Here is an 18,489-nt window from a genome sequence, read left to right on the forward strand (position 1 = left end):
TGTCCTAGAGATATGCCATCAATGTCTGAGATGGGTATTACCTTTTAAAGGGAACCTGTGCGGTTGAACATTGTGTTTGAACTGCAGACAGCATGTCAGAGCAGGAGGAGCCAAGCAGGTTGACAATACAGTTTAGGTGATCTAGCCATCTCTGTAAGCACAATCAAAGGGAAGGCTGTCCATTGCCGATAGGTCCACCTCAAAGCCAAGAATGAGCAGTTTTACTGTTTTACAATTGTGCTCGTCTCCTGCTGTATAATGGTGCCTGTGCCTATAGCTTACATTGCATTTTCATGGCGACAGGTGCCCTTTAAATGGGTTGTCTCACTTCAGCAAATAGTATTTATTATGTAGAGAAAAAAAATACAAGGCACTTACTAATGTATTATCCATATACTTCCTTTATTGGCTGGATTAATTTTTCCATCATAACATACACTGCTCGTTTCCATGGTTACAATCACTCTAAAATCCATCAGCGGTGGCCGTGCTTGCCCAATATAGGAAAAAGAACTAGCAAGCTTATGTGCGCTCTTATGGTCCTGGCCACCAGACAGGCGGTCGCTTTTTCCTATAGTGTGCAAGCGCAGCCACCAAGTGCTAGTTTACAGGTTGGTCGTAACCATGGAAACAAGCAGTGTATAATGTGATGGAAACATTTTAATCAAGCCTGCAAAGAAGGCAATATGGACAATCACTATAGTCTAATAAGTGTCTCGTATTAACTTTATGTATATGAGAAATGCCACTTGCAGTGAGACAACCCCTTCAGGACCCTGCCATTTTTCACCTTAAAGGGAACCATTCACCAGTTTTATGGTGTCCTAACTAAGGGCAACATAAATAAGTGACTGATTCACTTAGCAAAATGCTGGGTCACTTTCTTTAATTGACCCAGTCAATCTGCCAACATCTTGTATTGAAAAGCTCCAGCTGATAATGATGAGTCATAAATATTCAGAATGACAGTTTGTTTCCATAGGAATCAGCAGCAGGTGGGCAGGGGAGTGGCTATAGCTCTGAATTAAATATACACAGGACTCCATGACATCACGCCGGACTCAAATCAGTTCATTAGCATGCTGCATGTGGCATTTTTGTGTGTCTATTATGAGGTAACCATCTGTCACTCCAGTAGGTGAATACATCTAAGGCACTTTTTAGTAGTTAATGATTGTATATAATTAGTTAGATTATGATCAAATATCCACAGGACAGGTTCCCTTTAAGGACCAGGATCAATTTTGCAAATCTGACAAGAGGTTAAAGTTATCACCACAAAGTGACACACTTTATGTGGTGATCACTTTTTTTCTGATTACCGCCACGCGGCATGCCGTGAACGGAACTGGGTGCCTTCTGAAATAAATCAGCAGGCACCCTGAGTCAATGCAGAGTGGGGTCCTATGACCACCCCGTATCGGCCATTGCTGGGGATTAACCCCTTCTATGCCGCTACCATGACTAAGAAGGGGTTTGTGTTTGAAGGATCCCATTGAGTCTCCGCGCTGCCGTGGCGGGGACTCTGATGTCTCAGAAGGCAGCCATGCAGAGGCTGCCCAATGCCTTGCACGACATCGGGAACTGCCTTCTATGGGAGCTGAGGATATCCAGCCTCATGCTGGGTCTCCAAGGCAACCTGTTAGTGTATTGCTCTGTGTACACTAACAGGCAATGCATTACAATTCAGATGTACAGAGTGGGCCATTTATATGATTAGTATATGTGAGGGGGGGAAACTTTAAGATGGGTGGTGACCATGGCGGCCATTTTGAATCCAACTTTTGTTTTTTTTCTATAGGAAGAGGGTCATGTGACACATCAAACTTATTGGGAATTTCACAAGAAAAACAATGGTGTGCTTGGTTTTAACGCAACTTTATTCTTTCCTGAGTTATTTACAAGTTTCTGACCACTTATAAAATGTGTTCAATGTGCTGCCTATTGTGTTGGATTGTCAATGCAACCCTCTTCACACACTAATGTGCCAAACAGGAAGTTAATATCACCAACCATTCCCATTTTATTAAAGGTGTATCCATATAAATGGCCCACCCTGTATTGTAATGCATTGCTGAGGGAATCAAACCCCCAAAAGTGAACATCCGAAATAAAAGAAAAAAAAAAAAAAAAAGTTTAATAAAATTAATAAAGTAAAGTAAAAAAGAAAAAAACGCCCCTTTCCCCTTATTTTATAATAAAAACAGAAGGAAAAAAAAAAACACATTATGTATCACCCCGTCCGTAATGACCTGGCTCTATCACATGATCCACCCTGTCCGATAAATACCCCCAAAAAATAAAAATTTTTGTCACCTTACATCACAAAAAGTGCAACAGCAAGGGATCAAAAAGGCGTATGCCCCCCAAAATAGCACCAGTCACCTCATCCTGCAAAAAATTAGACCCTACCTAAGCCAATCGCCCAAAAAATAAAAACTATGGCTCAGAATATGGAGACACTAAAACATCATTTTTTTGTTTCAAAAATGCTGCCATTGTGTAAAACTTAAGTAAATAAAAAAGCATACATATTAGGTATTGCTACATCCATAAGAACCTGCTCTATAAAAATATCACATGACCTAACCCCTCAGATGAACTGACAAAATGAATTTTTTGTCACCTTACATCACAAAAAGTGTAATAGCAAGCGATCAAAAGGTCATACGCACCCCAAAATAGTGCCAAACAAACAGTCATCTCATCCTGCAAAAAAAATGAGCTCCTACACAAGACAGTCGCCCAAAAAATAAATAAGACTATGGCTTTCAGAATGTGGAGACACTAAAGAAAATTGTCATATTCGGTATTGTTGCGTCCGTAACAACCTGCTCTATAAAAATACCACATGATCTAACCTGTCAGATGAATGTTGTAAATAACAAAAAATAAAAACTGTGCCAAAATAGCTATTTCTTGTTACCGTGCCTCACAAAAATATAAATATCTATTTTATTATTTATAACATTCATCTGACAGGTTACATCATGTGGTAATTTTATTGAGCAGGTTGTTCTGGACGCGACCAAATATAAAAAAAAATTTGTTGGTTGTTTCAGTTTTACATAATAAAGCATAAAAATAAAAAAATAAAATTATTTTTAGTGGCTCCCCATTCTGAAAGCTGTAGTTTTATTTATATTTTGGGCGACTGTCTTGTGTAGGGGCTCATTTTTTTGGGGATGAGATGACAGTTTGATTGGTACTATTATAGGGTGCATATGACTTTTTGATCGCTTTCTATTACATTTTTATTTTTCATTTTTTTACAGTATTCACCTGGTTATTACGGACATGGCAATACATAAATAAAAAAAAGTAGACATTAGGTATCGCCGCGTCCATAATAACCCGCTCTATAAAAACTATCAGGTGAATACCGTACTACCGTAAAAAATTAAAAAACTGTCAAAAAAGCCTTTTTTTGTTATCTTACATCACAAAAATTGTAATAGCAAGCGATCAAAAAGTCATACGCACCCCAAGCAAACCGTCATCTCATCCCGCAAAAATGATACCCTACCTAAGATAATCGCCCAAAAACTGAAAAAACTTCGGCTCTCAGATTATGGAGACACTAAAACATGATTTTTTTTTGTTTAAAAAATGATAGTGTGTAAAACTTAGGTAGGGGCTCATTTTTTGCGGGATGAAAAAAGGCTTGCATAGTAAAGTATCAATTTTCGCAGATGACACTAAACTGTATAAAGTAATTTACACTGATGAGGACAGTATACTACTACAGAGGGATCTGGATAGACTGGAGGCTTGGGCAGATAAGTGGCAGATGGGGTTTAACACTGATAAATGTAAAGTTATGCACATGGGAAGGAAAAATGCAAGTCAACCGTACATACTAAATGGTAAAACACTCGATAACACTGACATGGAAAAGGATCTAGGAATTTTAATAAACAGCACACTAAGCTGCAAAAACCAGTGTCAGGCAGCTGCTGCCAAGGCCAACAAGGTAATGGGTTGCATCAGAAGGGGCATAGATTCCCGTGATAAGAACATAGTCCTACCACTTTACAAATCGCTAGTCAGACCACACATGGAGTACTGTGTACAGTTCTGGGCTCCTGTAAACAAGGCAGACATAGCAGAGCTGGAGAAGGTCCAGAGGAGTGCATCTAAAGTAATAACTGGAATGGGGCAACTACAGTACCCTGAAAGATTATCAAAATTAGGGTTATTCACTTTAGAAAAAAGACGACTGAGGGGAGATCTAATTAATATGTATAAATATATCAGGGGTCAGTAGAGAGATCTATCCCATCAGCTATTTATCCCCAGGACTGTGACTGTGACAGGGGACATCCTGTGCGTCTGGAGGAAAGAAGGTTTGTACACAAACATAGAAAAGGATTCTTTACGGTAAGAGCAGTGAGACTATGGAACTCTCTGCCTGAGGAGGTGGTGATGGTGAGTACAATAAAGGAATTCAAGAGGGCCCTGGACGTATTTCTGGAGCTTAATAATATTACAGGCTATAGCTACTAGAGAGGGGTCTTCCTCTGGATCAACTTGCGGGATAACAGGCCGAACTGGATGGACAAATGTCTTTTTTCGGCCTTACGTACTATGTTACTATGAGGTGACTGTTATAGTAGTACTATTTTGGAGTGTATACGCCTTTTTGATCGCTTGGTGTTGCACTTTCAATGATGTAAGGTGACCAAAAAATGGTTTATTTAGCACAGGTTTTATTTTTAGACTGTGTTCACCTGAGGGGTTAGGTCATGCGATAGTTTTATAGCACCCACCTAATCACCATGACGTACATGTACTTCTCTGGTCCTTAAGTCACGGCCAGAGATCATGTACATGTACGTCATGGGTCCTTAAGAGGTTAATTCAGGGGGCTGGATCTCACAGGCTCTCCTGGAAGGAGCCACGATGCCTGAGGAAGGCATCGTGCTGCCTTCATGCCATCAGGTCCCCGTCACAGCAAGTGATAGCATGTGCCGCAGTCAGCACTGAACACGGCACATCAAGGGTTAATGTGCGGATGCAGCAGGGGTCTGGCTATCGGTGACTGCGGGACTCCTGCCACGGATTGGGCGGGCGCATCTTCTGCACCCGCCCAATCACAGCGTCGTACATGTACGGCACTGGTCCTCTACGGCAGGGCTGACAAATTTCCTTGGAACCTAGGAGCCAGCTAAAAAAAATAAAAAATAATAATGCTGTATACCATGTTACATATTCCGCCGCTCCGTCCACCGGACCCTATTGACTATAATGGGGACGGGCGCGGAGCTCCAGCGCAGCACGGCAGTGCGCAGTGAGAGGCCACCGGACTAAAAAGTTGGACATGCAGTACTTTTAGTCCGGCGGCCTTATGCCATGCACTGCCGTGCTGCGCCGGAGCTCCGTACCCATTACAGTCAATGGGGACGGAGCGGTGGTCCGGCGAAACAGCGGAAGGACGGATCCGACAGGGTGAACAGCCTGCCGGATCCGTCCTGACGCAAGTGTGAAAGTACCCTTAGTTATATAGCTACTGAATGAGACCGAAGGAGGGATGCCTTTAACATATATATCTCCTTGAGAAACCAATTTGATCCTAAAGGGTTAATTCAAACTGTAATCTAAACTGTGTCCTGTCACTTCTCTTATCTCTCTGCTCCTGTCCCTTAATCTCATCACTGCTGCAACAAAAGCATCAGCCAACAGCCTCAGTGTAAAATGTTCTAGAGTCTACTCTGACTGACTGTTCTTTTAACTCAAAAATCGAATGAGTCTCTAAGTCGGATCTTTAGATTCTTTTAACCTGTGACTCATTCGATTCTTTCTTAGGCTACTTTCACATTGCGTTCGGGGCTCCACTTGCGAGTTCCGTTTAAAGGCTCTCACAAGCGGCCCCGAACGCATCCGTCCAGCCCTAATGCATTCTGAGTAGATGCGGATCCGCTCAGAATGCATCAGTCTGGCAGCGTTTGGCCTCCGCTCCGCTCAGCAGGCGGACACCCGAGCGCTGCTTGCCGCATTCGGGTGTCCGCCTGGCCATGCGAAGGCAAACGGAATCGTCCAGACTTACAATGTAAGTCAATAGGGACGGATCCGTTAGAATTTGACACTATATGGCTCAATTTTCAAGCGGATCCGTCCAGACTTTACATTGAAAAGTCATCGGGGGACGGATCCGTCTAAAGCTACTTTCACACTTAGAATTTTTTCTACAATATAATGCAGACGGATTCGTTCTGAACGGATCCCATAGTCTGCATTATATGAGCGGATCCGTCTGGGCGGATCCGCTCTAAACGCAAGTGTGAAAGTAGCCTTAGACTCCCTGTACTTGTGTCAGTGACTCAGACTCAGAGCTGCTAAGGCTTGCCTAGCCTCAGCTCTGATTGGTTGGTGGGCGGGAGGGGAGGGGCTGGCAGAAGCCAGCTTCCACTCTAGGATCAGATTACACTCCTCCCGAGTCCCTCCCCTCCCTGCTGCCAGCGTCTCTGCTATTGTGTGCTGTGAATCACTGACTCAGACTGAGGAGCTGTTTCAAACGGTGCTGCCTCTGGACAGAACGGCAGCTCCGCACCCATCGCCTGGGCTGACAAATACCCAAGCGCCAGGACTAAATTCCTGGTCGCCATGGCGACCTGGGATTTGTCGAGCCCTGCTCTATGGGTTAAGGATGCAGCCAATTATATTTTTTTTATTTGTTTTTCCTTCTACGCCCGGCTTTCCCAGAAGGCCTCTTTCACACAGGCAAGTATTCCGCGAGGATGCAATGCGAGAGTTGAACGCATTGCACTCACACTGAATCCTGACCCATTCATTTTCTATGGGGCTGTGCGCATGAGCGGTGATTTTCACGCATCACTTGTGCGTTGCGTGAAAATCGCAGCAAGCTCTATATGCTGCGTTTTTCACGCAACGCAGGCCCCATAGAAGTTAATGGGGCTGCGTGAAAATCGCAAGCAAGTGCGGATGCAGTGAGATCTTCACGCATGGTTGCTAGGTGACGATCGGGCTGGGGACCCGATCTGTATTATTTTCCCTTATAACATGGTTCTAAGGGAAAATAATAGCATTCTGAATACAGAATGCAAAGTAAAATAGTGATGGAGGGGTTAAAAAAAATAATAAACTAACTCATGAGTCCACTTGATCACGTAGTTGCGGATCTCTGTCTTTTTCTGTAACGTTGAGCTGCCGGCTAAGGACCTGTGGTGACGTCACATCACATGGTCCCTCTCCATGGTGATTGGACCATGTGATGAGCAGTGACATCAAAGGTCCTATTCCAGTGCGCAGCAAAGAAGACGACAGTTCGGGTTTGGGTACCAAACATGCCGATTTTTCTCACGCACGTGCAAAACGCATTACAATGTTTTGCACTCGCGTGGAAAAATCATGCATTTTCCCGCAACGCACCCGCATCATACCCGGGCAAAAAAACATGACGCCCATGTAAAAGAGGCCAAACAGTCAGGCCTGCTTTGGGGAGTGAAATAAAAAGAAAAGAAAAAAAGAAAAAGAAAATACAATATTGGAGTCTTTTTTATTGTATTCCCTAGGTCAGTGATGGCGAACCTATGGCACGGGTGCCAGAGGTGGCACTCAGAGCCCTATCTGTGGGCACCCGCACCCTGGGAAACGTCCATGGTGTACCAATACTTCTTAGACTTTTCCTGCCATTCATCAGTGCAGGATGGACTATGAACAGCATTAGGGTTGTTTCGATACCAAAATTTTGATTCGGTTTCGATACTATAAAAAAAGTATTGCGATACTCTATACCACGCGAAAAAAATAAAATGCGTGCATTCAGCATTTTATGGAACGTCCATAATCAGACAGTCCTATACAATTTTTTGTGACCCAAAAAAATAAAAAATTGGTGAGTCGTGCATTTTTTTTTTTTAAACAGCATTCACCGCTTAGGAGATATTTTTTTATATTTTAATAGTTTGGACTTTTCGGACGTTGGTGATATGTAATATTTTATTTATTGTTTATATATTTTATATAAATATTGGGAAAGGGGGTGATTTATACTTAATATTTCAGTGTGTGTGTATATGTATGTATGTATGTATGTATGTATGTATGTATAGTATATATATATATATATATATATATACACATATATACACACACACACACACACACACACACATACATATACACACACACATACATATATTTAAAAACTGTAAAAAATATAAATAACCATTTCCCCCTTAGGGGCTAGAACCTGGGATCTTTTAATCCCTTGAATATTCACCCTAATAGAGCTCTATTAGGGTGAATAGGACTTTACACTCTCCCTACTGCCTTGTGCATAGTACACAGCGCAGCAGGGAGCTGACCATGGCAGCCAGGGCTTCAGTAGCGTCCTGGCTGCCATGGTAACCGATTGGAGCCCCGCAATTACACTTCTGGGGCTCCGATTAGAAGCTGCCACTGCCACCAATGAGAGGAGGCGAGGGGACTCTGTGGCCACTGCCACCAATTATTTTAATACTGGGAAGGGGGGCTGCGCCACCAATGTTTTTAATACTGTGGAGAGGGAGGGGGGGGGGCACTGCGCCACCAATGATAATTAACTTCTAATATACAAATACAGCCGGCGGCAGAAACACATTGTTAGTAGGGATCGACCGATATTGATTTTTTAGGGCCGATACCGATAATTTGTGAACTTTCAGGCCGATAGCCGATAATTTATACAGATATTCTGGGAATTTTCATTTTTGAAAAATAAAATAAAATTCCCTCAAATCTGCTGAAAATTAATGTTTATTGTTGATGTGTATTTTACTTTTTTTGTAAATCTTTCTTTTTCATTTATATTTAATATTTTGGTGTTTTTATTTTTGTAACTTTTTTTTTTTTTTTTAACTAACTTTTAGCCCCCTTAGGGACTAGAACCCTTGTCCTATTCACCCTGATAGAGATCTATCAGGGTGAATAGGAGCTCACGCTGTCCCTGCTGCTGTGTGCTTTGTGCACACAGCAGCATGGAGCTTATCATGGCAGCCAGGGCTTCAATAGCGTCCTGGCTGCCATGGTAACCGATCGGAGCCCCAGCATTACACTGCTGGGGCTCCGATCGGAGGAGCAGGGGAGAGGGGATCCTGTGGGGGGGGGGGGGGGCGCACTGCGACTGGGGTGGGGGGGCCCTATAAGCCACCACTGGTTAATACTGGGGAGGAGGGGGGGCGCACTGCGCCACCAATGCTTAGTACTGGGGGGCTTGGGGGGGCGCACTGCGCCACCAATGAAGCTTAATCTCTAATTTATTCATATACAGGAGGCGGGAGCTGGCTGCAGAATCACATAGCCGGCTCCCGACCTCTATGAGCTGTAGCTGCGATCCGCGGCACGTGAGGAGTTAACTACCGCAGATCGCAGCTACAGCTCATAGAGGCCGGGAGCCGGCTATGTGATACTGCAGCTCCCGCCTCCTGTATATGAATAAATAATAAATTAAGCTTCATTGGTGGCGCAGTGGCTATAGCTCCTCCCCTCCTCTTGTCCCCTGCCCTCTCATTGGCGGCAGCAGCACAGGGGGAGGAGACACTGCTCCTTCTCCCCTGTGCTGCTGCTGAGGGAACACGGAGAGCGCTGTCAGCAGCGCGATCTGTGTTCCCCATACGCTATCGGAATATCGGCAAAATAAATGCCGATACCGATGGTGTTCAAAATCCTGAATATCGGCCGATAATATCGGTAAATCCGATAATAGGTCGATCCCTAATTGTTAGCACCCGACCTCTGACAGGGCACTGCAATCCGCGGCAATTAACACCTCAGGTGTCGCACCTGAAGAGTTAACTGCTGCGGATTGCAGCGTCCTGTCAGAGGCAGGGTGCCGGCAACGTGTTTCTGACGCCACCTGCATTTGTAATGTGTTCAACGTTAGTTATCATTGGTGGCGCAGTGGCCAAAGCCCCTCCCCTCCTCCGTCTTTGCATCACTATTGTCCTACATTCATACCCGTCTTATATTTCCATCTAGAGAGCTATGGGGGTTTTCTTTTTTAGGGGCAAGCTTTAGTTTTTATTGGTACCATTCTGAGGTAAATGACTTTTTGATCACTCAATTTCTGCCATTTTTTTTTCCTTCATAGTATTTATTGTAATGGATTAATACTTTAATAATTTTATAGTTCATATGTTTCGAAACCTTGGTTTTAATTTTTATTTTACTTTCATTTAATTGCAGTCTATGGGAAATCTGCTATTAAGCCCTGTCGTAGCAACCGATCAGAACGTCCCGATTTTGCCACGAGGGAAAGATGATCGGAGGACTGAGAGATCGCCCTCAGTCCAACTGCTCAGATGCTGCGGTTGCTATCATTTGAAGCACTTAAAAAGATAAATGACTGGAGATCTGGGGTTTTTCATATTGTTTTATCTGTGATTATTTTACCATTTGGGTATATAAATAGCCCTTACATAAAATAAAACATTTGAACTTTTAGTTTAGCGACAAGTAATCCAGCCAATCACTTGTATTTCAGTAAATCTCATCCACAAGCGGCATAAAAAATAAAAATAAAAAATAAAATCTGCAAAAATGGACTCGACGCCTGAAAGCAGCAGAATGTCAATTTATGCTGTGGATTTTACAGTTTGCAATGCAGAGAGTGAAATAAGCTGAAACCCTGCAGCATAATCTGTGACAAACTTTCAGCAGTGTAATGCCTCTGCTGCAGAAAATCCACCCTCTGTAGTTGTACCTTAAAGATAGCTTCAAATACAAGTATGGGTCACACGTTTAAAGAGCTTGGCCACTTTCTTGGTACTGTTGACTAATGTGTTTGCGAGATTATTAGTGTTGAGCGAAGCAAGCGTTTGACTAACGTCGCGTCTTTTGAATACTGTAGGGAGGCCCGTCTCAATACAGCATTTAAATGTAAGGGTTCTAAAGGAGGTGAAATTCGTTATTCAACAAAGTCCTGTGAGACTTCGGACATAACTTTGGACTTTTGTCGGACGTTTTAAAATAGTTTTCAAGTTGAAAAATCAAAGTCTGAAGTTACTTAAAGTCTTGTGCGACTTCAGACATAACGAACTTCACCTCCGCAAAGCCCATACATTTGAATGCTGTACAGAGATGGATCTCCATACAGCATTCAAACGAAGCGACTTTGGATTTATGATCCGAAGCTCGCTTCGCTCAACACTGATTAGTAACATAGCCTTTTTTTTTAATTCTGCACTATTTTCTTCTATATTTCATAAGGTATGCCCCCTTGTATGCCAATCTATCTGACCAGGCATATCACCTCCATGTGACGTCTTTGCCATTCAAATACACTGCAGCTATCATCTGTACTTCACTGTTGGGAGTTTAGTGCAAGTGCAGTCTTTGAATGCACGAGACATCACATGTAGGTGCTGCCTGATCACAACCCTCCATCAGCCGCCATCTTATGGACAGGACAGAAGATCTGCATGGTTTATAAAATATAGCAAATTACATTGAATATCAAAGGCTATATTAGTAACTGTTTGTACAGCTCTTAGACAATTCAATTACACACAGATTTTAAATCAACATTGTTTTGCACTCCAAGCTGATAGTCTACAGATTTGTGATCATCTACTCAACCTGAATGTTTACATGGCGAGACTACAGTAAACATGATTACTGTGACAGCATACACATTACTGAAGCATATACTATTGCAGGGGAAAATATGAAAAAAGTTGCATGAACACCAGTCAATATTTCAGCCATAGTTCTAAATGTTGACAGCAAAGCAGGGAAGATTGCTTCCCCCATAATCATGGAAAGAATATATATATATATATATATATATATATATATATATATATATATATATATATATATATATATATATATATATATATATATATATATCCAAAAAAAACAAAAACAAAACTGAGGTAGAAGCCAATTTTCCCCAAAATTCCTTCCCGACTCCAATCAGAATAACTCCCTGGATCAACGACCCCTCTCTAGTAGCTATAGCCTGTAATATTATTACGCTCCAGAAATACATCCAGGCCCCTCTTGAATTCCTTTAGTGTACTCACCATCACCACCTCCTCAGGCAGAGTTCCATAGTCTCACAGCTCTTATCGTAAAGAATCCTCTTCTATGTTTGTGTACAAACCTTCTTTCCTCCAGACGCAGAGGATGTCCCCTCGTCACAGTCACAGTCCTGGGGATAAATAGCTGATGGGATAGATCTCTCTACTGACCCCTGATATATTTATACATATTAATTAGATCTCCCCTCAGTCGTCTTTTTTCAAAAGTGAATAGCCCTAATTTCAATAATCTTTCAGGGTACTGTAGTTGCCCTATTCCAGTTATTACTTTAGATGCCCTCCTCTGGACCCTCTCCAGCTCTGCTATGTCTGCCTTGTTTACAGGAGCCCAGAACTGTACACAGTACTCCATGTGTGGTCTGACTAGTGATTTGTAAAGTGGTAGGACTATGTTCTTATCACGGGATTCTATGCCCCTTCTGATGCAACCCATTATCTTATTGGCCTTGGCAGCAGCCGCCTGACACTGGTTTCTGCAGCTTAGTTTGCTGTTTATTAAAATTCCTAGATCCTTTTCCATGTCAGTGTTACCGAGTGTTTTACCATTTAGTATGTACGGGTGACTTGCATTTTTCCTTCCCATGTGCACGACTTTACATTTATCAGTGTTAAACCTCATCTGCCACATATCTGCCCAAGCCTCCAATCTATCCAGATCCCTCTGTAGAAGTATACTGTCATCAGTGTAAATTACTTTACACAGTTTAGTGTCATCTGCGAAAATTGATATTTTACTATGCAAGCCTTCTACAAGATCATTAATAAATATATTGAAGAGAATAGGGCCCAATACTGACCCCTGAGGTACCCCACTAGTGACAGTGACCCAATCTGAGTGTGTACCGTTAATAACCACCCTCTGTTTTCTATCACTGAGCCAGTTACTTACCCACATACAGACGTTTTCCAGTCCGAGCATTCTCATTTTATATACTAACCTTTTATGTGGTACAGTGTCAAATGCTTTGGAGAAGTCCAGATATACGACATCCATTGATTCGCCGCTGTTAAGTCTAGAACTTACTCCCTCATAGAAACTGATTAAATTAGTTTGACATGACCGATCCCTCACAAAGCCATGCTGATATGTCGTTATTTGCTTATTTCCATTGAGATGCTCTAATATAGCATCTCTCAGAAAACCTTCAAACAGTTTACCCACAACAGATGTTAAACTTACCGGCCTATAGTTTCCAGGCTCTGTTTTTGGACCCTTTTTGAATATTGGCACCACATTTGCCATGTGCCAATCCTGTGGGACATTCCCTGTCATTATAGAGTCTGTAAATATCAGAAATAAGGGTCTGGCTATGACATTACTTAATTCCTTTAGGATACGGGGGTGTATGCCATCCGGTCCTGGCGATTTGTCTATTTTAATCTTTTTAAGTCACTGATGTACTTCTTCCTGGGTCAGACAGGACACTTTTAATGGGGATTTTTTTTTTACATTCTGCATGTCATCTGTCAGTTTATTTTCCTCAGTGAATACATTGGAGAAAAAAATAAATATTTAAAGGGAACCAGTCACCTGGATTTTGGGTATAGAGCTGAGGACATGGGCTGCTAGATGGCCACTAGCACATCCGCAATACCCAGTCCCCATAGCTCTGTGTGCTTTTATGGTGTAAAAAACAAACGATTTTATACATATGCAAATTAACCCGAGATGAGTCAGAGCTTGAAAATATGACTCTTCTCTGGTCACACAAGTAAGATATGACTCCTTTATGTTAATTTGCATATGTATCAAATCGTTTTTTTACACAATGAAAGCCAAGTGGCCAACTAGCAGCCCATGTCCTCAGCTCTATACCCAAAATCCAGGTGACAGGTTCCCTTTAACAGCTTTGCTTTCTCCTCATCGCTCTCTGCGACTTCCCCCTCATTACTCTTTAACGCTGGGTTCAGACCTGAGCGTTCTGAAAGGAGCGCTCTGTATGCGCGATTGTACCGGTGTTTGCAATCGCGCATACAGAGACAAGCGAACGCCCATTGTCGCGCGTTCCCGAAGGTCTATGTACGGGAACGCACGACGAGACGCCCCAAAGAAGCTCATGTACTTCTTGGGGCGTCGGGAGTTTTACAGCGCGATCGTACGCGCTGTAAAACGCCCAGGTGAGAACCATGCCAATAGGGAAGCATCGGTTTCTCCTTGTGGAGGAAGGAACGCGCTGTAAAACGCTCAGGTGTGAACCCAGCCTAAAGGGCCGACACCTTCAGATTTATACTTTTTAACATTTATATAATTAAAGAACATTTTAGGGTTAGAGTTACTCTCTTTGGCAATTAATCTCTCGGTCTCTAGTTTGGCCACTTTTATTTGTTTTTTACATGTTCTATTTTTTACCCTTACAGTTTCAGTGCTTCCGTGCTACCCTCCTGTTTCAGTGAATTATATGCTTTCTTTTTGTCATTTATTGCTTTCTTTACAGTTTTATTTATCCACATTGGTTTCTTTTTGTTCCTTAACCTTTTATTCCCATACTGTATGTACGCCTCACAATGAGATTTTAGGATGTTTTTAAAGATATCCCATTTTGTGGCTGTATTTTTATTTGTGAGGACTTTGTCCCAGTTAGTTCGGCCTATGGCCTCTCTTAGTTGGCTAAATTTAGCTTTTTTGAAGTTTGGCATTTTTGTTCCTTCCTGTAGAAACGCTCTTTTGAATGATAATTGGAAGATTATTACTTTATGGTCACTATTTCCCAGGTGTCCCCCAACCTGCACGTCTGTTGTTCTGTCAGGCCTATTGGTTAATACTAAGTCCAGTATGGCCGTCCCTCTAGTAGGGTCCTGAACCAGTTGGGAGAGGTAATTGTCTTTGGTTATTGCCAAGAAGCTTTTCCCCTTATGAGATATACAAGTTTCAGTTTCCCAGTCTATATCTGGGTAGTTGAAGTCCCCTATAATAACCACCTCATTATGATTTGCCGCCTCGTCTATCTCGTTTAGTAGTAGATTTTCTGTGGACTCTGGTATATTAGGTGGTTTATAGTAAACTCATATTAGTAATTTATTGTTGTTTTTAGCTCCATGTATCTCTACCCACAGTGACTCCACATGTTCACGTCCCTCACTTATACCTTCGGAGTGTGGGCTTTAGACAAGACTTTACATAAAGGCAAACCCCTCCCCCTCTCCGGTTTTGACGATCCTTTCTAAACAGGCTGTAACCTTGTACATTAACTGCCCAGTCATAGCTATCATCCAGCCATGTCTCAGTTACGAAGTAGAGCTTCAACATGCAACAAGAAATGGGAGTGAGAAAACATTTTTTTGAGCATTCAATTTAATGAAAAAACAACAAATAAACTGAAACAGGCTGTTTTTCAGCTGATCAAAAGTTTAGGAGCAAACCTCCAAAACACAACACACAAACAAAAATAAATAAATAAATAACTAACCGCCCCTTTCCCCCCCCCCCCCCCCCGAAAAAAAAAAAAAAAAAAAAAAAAAAATCAGAAATCCAACTTGGATGGATTTAGATCAGGGGAACACGCAGGATGGGCCAAAAGAGTGATGTTATTCTCCTGGAAGAAGTCCCTTGCCCTGCGGACATTGTGCACTGTAGCACTGTCTTGTTGAAAAACCGAGTCGTTACCACACAGACGAGAGCCCTCAGTCATGAGGATTGCACTCTGCAACATCTGGACATAGCCAGCAGCCGTTTGATGCCCCTGCACTTCCTGAAGCTCCTTTGTTCCACTGAAGGAAAAAAAAAAGCACCCCAGACAATTATGGCGCCGCCGGGAGTCTATATGGGGTGATCACCCCCGTGTCAGGCTCCATTCAGATGTCCGTATGATTTTTACGGATCCACGGTTCGGATCCGCAAAACGCATACGGACGTCTGAATGGAGCCTTACAGGGGCGGTGATCAGGGAGTGTATATGAGGTGATCACCCCCCTGTCATTGATCACCCCCTGTAAGGCTCCATTCAGACGTCCGTATGCGTTTTGCGGATCCGATCCATGTATCCGTGGATCTGTAAAAATCATACGGACGTCTGAATGGAGCCTTACAGGTGGGTGATCAGGGAGGTGATCAGGGAGTCTATATGGGGTGATCAGGGGTTCATAAGGGGTTAATAAGTGACGGGGGGGGGGGTGTAGTGTAGTGTTTTGTGGTACTTTACACAGCTACCTGTGTCCTCTGGTGGTCGATCCAAACAAAAGGGACCACTAGAGGACCAGGTAGCAGGTATATTAGACGCCGTTATCAAAACAGCATCTTATATACCTGTTAGGGGTTAAAAAAAAAAATCACATCTCCAGCCTGCCAGCGAACGATCGCCACTGGCAGGCTGGAGATCCTGTCTCTTACCTTTAGTTCCTGTGAACACGCGCGCCTGTGTGCGCGCGTTCACAGGAAGTCTCGGCTCTCGCGAGATGACGCGTATATGCGTCACTCTGCGCAGAGCTGCCGCCTCTGGACCGCAGATCTGCGTTAGGCGGTCCGGAGGCGGTTAAAGGGAGTCTTTAACCGCCGTGGGGCATGGGCACCGGCCGCATAAACGCCGCCCCTGGGCAGCTTCAGAACCTAATTAGCATATGGAATAAAAACGTTTTTAAGAGAAAATAGGAGATGGACAGCAATATGAAAGCTAAGATTATAATATGGGGAATGTAATGGATATCATGATGATTGTGGTGTATAATGGTCATTTTAGGTGAAAGACTCCCTTTAAGGATAGGGAAACATATGAAGCGTTAGCCAAAGACCCAACTGATGCCTTTACACAAGGGACTCAACGCTAAAAGGCAGGACCATTGTATCGGGAGTTGGGAACCTATGCCAGAACCTAGGCATTTATATTGATCAGTCGCGGGACGCGACTGATCTTTTGAAACAGAGAGCGTGTCCATGTAGATGCGGGAAGCCTCCTTTCAAGTATTGATGTTGAGGCATTATACTCGTCAATTCCCCACAAATTGGGTATTAAGACTGTAGATAATTTTTTACGGACCCGTGTGTGTAAGTACCACGCCCACCGCCTCTTTGTCCTCCACATTCTTGAATTTACACTTACCAAAAACGTCTCTAGTTTTAACAACAAGCTCTACCACCAGCTCAGGGGAACCGCAATGGGGAGTCAATGTGCCTCATCGTATGCAAATTTGTTCCTGGGCTGGTGGGAGGAGACTATGGGGTTTACTGACAAAACTGCGGGGGATACACAAGTGATAGGGCCGTGAGCACGGTACATAGACATTTTGACATTTTTAAATTCGGGAATGGATAGAAGGTGGATTTTGAATAATAACCAGATAGGCCTGAGATTCACATGCGAGTTGGACAAGATGTCCTTACCCTTTCTAGATGTACTTTTAACAAGTAACAAGAGGGGAGAACCGGAGACTTCCGTATATAGAAAGTTCAACTCCACTAATTCACTGCTGAGGTGGGAGAGTAGTAATCCTCTCCCCCTCAGGAGAGGAGTTCCGAGAGGAGAGTACCTCCATTTAAGGAGAAACTGTTCCAATCAACAGGACTTCATTTCTCAAGCATCAGATCTTCGTTCACAATTCGGACAATGGGGTTATCCGGATGAGGTCCTCAGACCGGCTTATAGAGACGCAAGATCCACTCTACTTACCCAAACACGTACAGAAGACCAAGGGAATAGATTAATACAACTCATTACCACTGATGACAAGGCTGCTAAACAAGTACGAGAGATCTTCAATAAACACTGGTATATCCTCAGGATGGACCCCGATCTTAGAAAAGTCTTAGGGCTCTTTCACACTTGCGTTGTCCGGATCCGGCGTGTACTCCACTTGCAGGAATTACACGCCGGATCCGTAAAAACGCAAGTGTACTGAAAGCATTTGAAGACTGACCCGTCTTCAAAATACTTTCAGTGTTACTATGGCACCCAGGACGCTATTAAAGTCCTGGTTGCCATAGTAGGAGCGGGGGAGCAGCATACTTACCATCCGTGCGGCTCCTGGGGCGCTCCAGAGTGACGTCAGAGCGCCCCATGTGCATGGATGACGTGCCATGTGATCACGTCATCCATGCGCCTGGGGCGCCCTGACGTCACTCTGGAGCGCCCCGGGAGCTGCACGGATGGTAAGTATGCTGCTCCCCCGCTCCCCGCTACACTTTACCATGGCTGCCAGGACTTTAGCGTCCCGGCAGCCATGGTAACCACTCTAAAAAAGCTAAACGTTGTATCCGGCAATGCGCCGAAACGACGTTTAGCTTAAGGCCGGATCTGGATCAATGCCTTTCAATGGGCATTCATTCCGGATCCGGCCTTGCGGCAAGTCTTCAGTTTTTTGGGCCGGAGCAAAAAGCGCAGCATGCTGCGGTATTTTCTCCGGCCAAAAAACGTTCCGTACCGGAACTGAAGACATCCTGATGCATCCTGAACGGATTTCACTCCATTCAGAATGCATTAGGATAATCCTGATCAGGATTCTTCCGGCATAGAGC

At 43.4% G+C, this 18,489-nt stretch overlaps 1 protein-coding gene across 1 annotated transcript in view; it reads right to left on the reverse strand.

The window, feature by feature from the left end:
• SDHA (succinate dehydrogenase complex flavoprotein subunit A) overlaps positions 1 to 18,489 on the reverse strand; it is a 373,951-nt gene that overhangs the window by 331,796 nt on the left and 23,666 nt on the right. The gene's annotated exons all lie outside the window — the stretch shown is intronic.

This window comes from Bufo gargarizans, chromosome 5, assembly GCF_014858855.1.
Source record: "Bufo gargarizans isolate SCDJY-AF-19 chromosome 5, ASM1485885v1, whole genome shotgun sequence".
Taxonomy (NCBI): domain Eukaryota; kingdom Metazoa; phylum Chordata; class Amphibia; order Anura; family Bufonidae; genus Bufo; species Bufo gargarizans.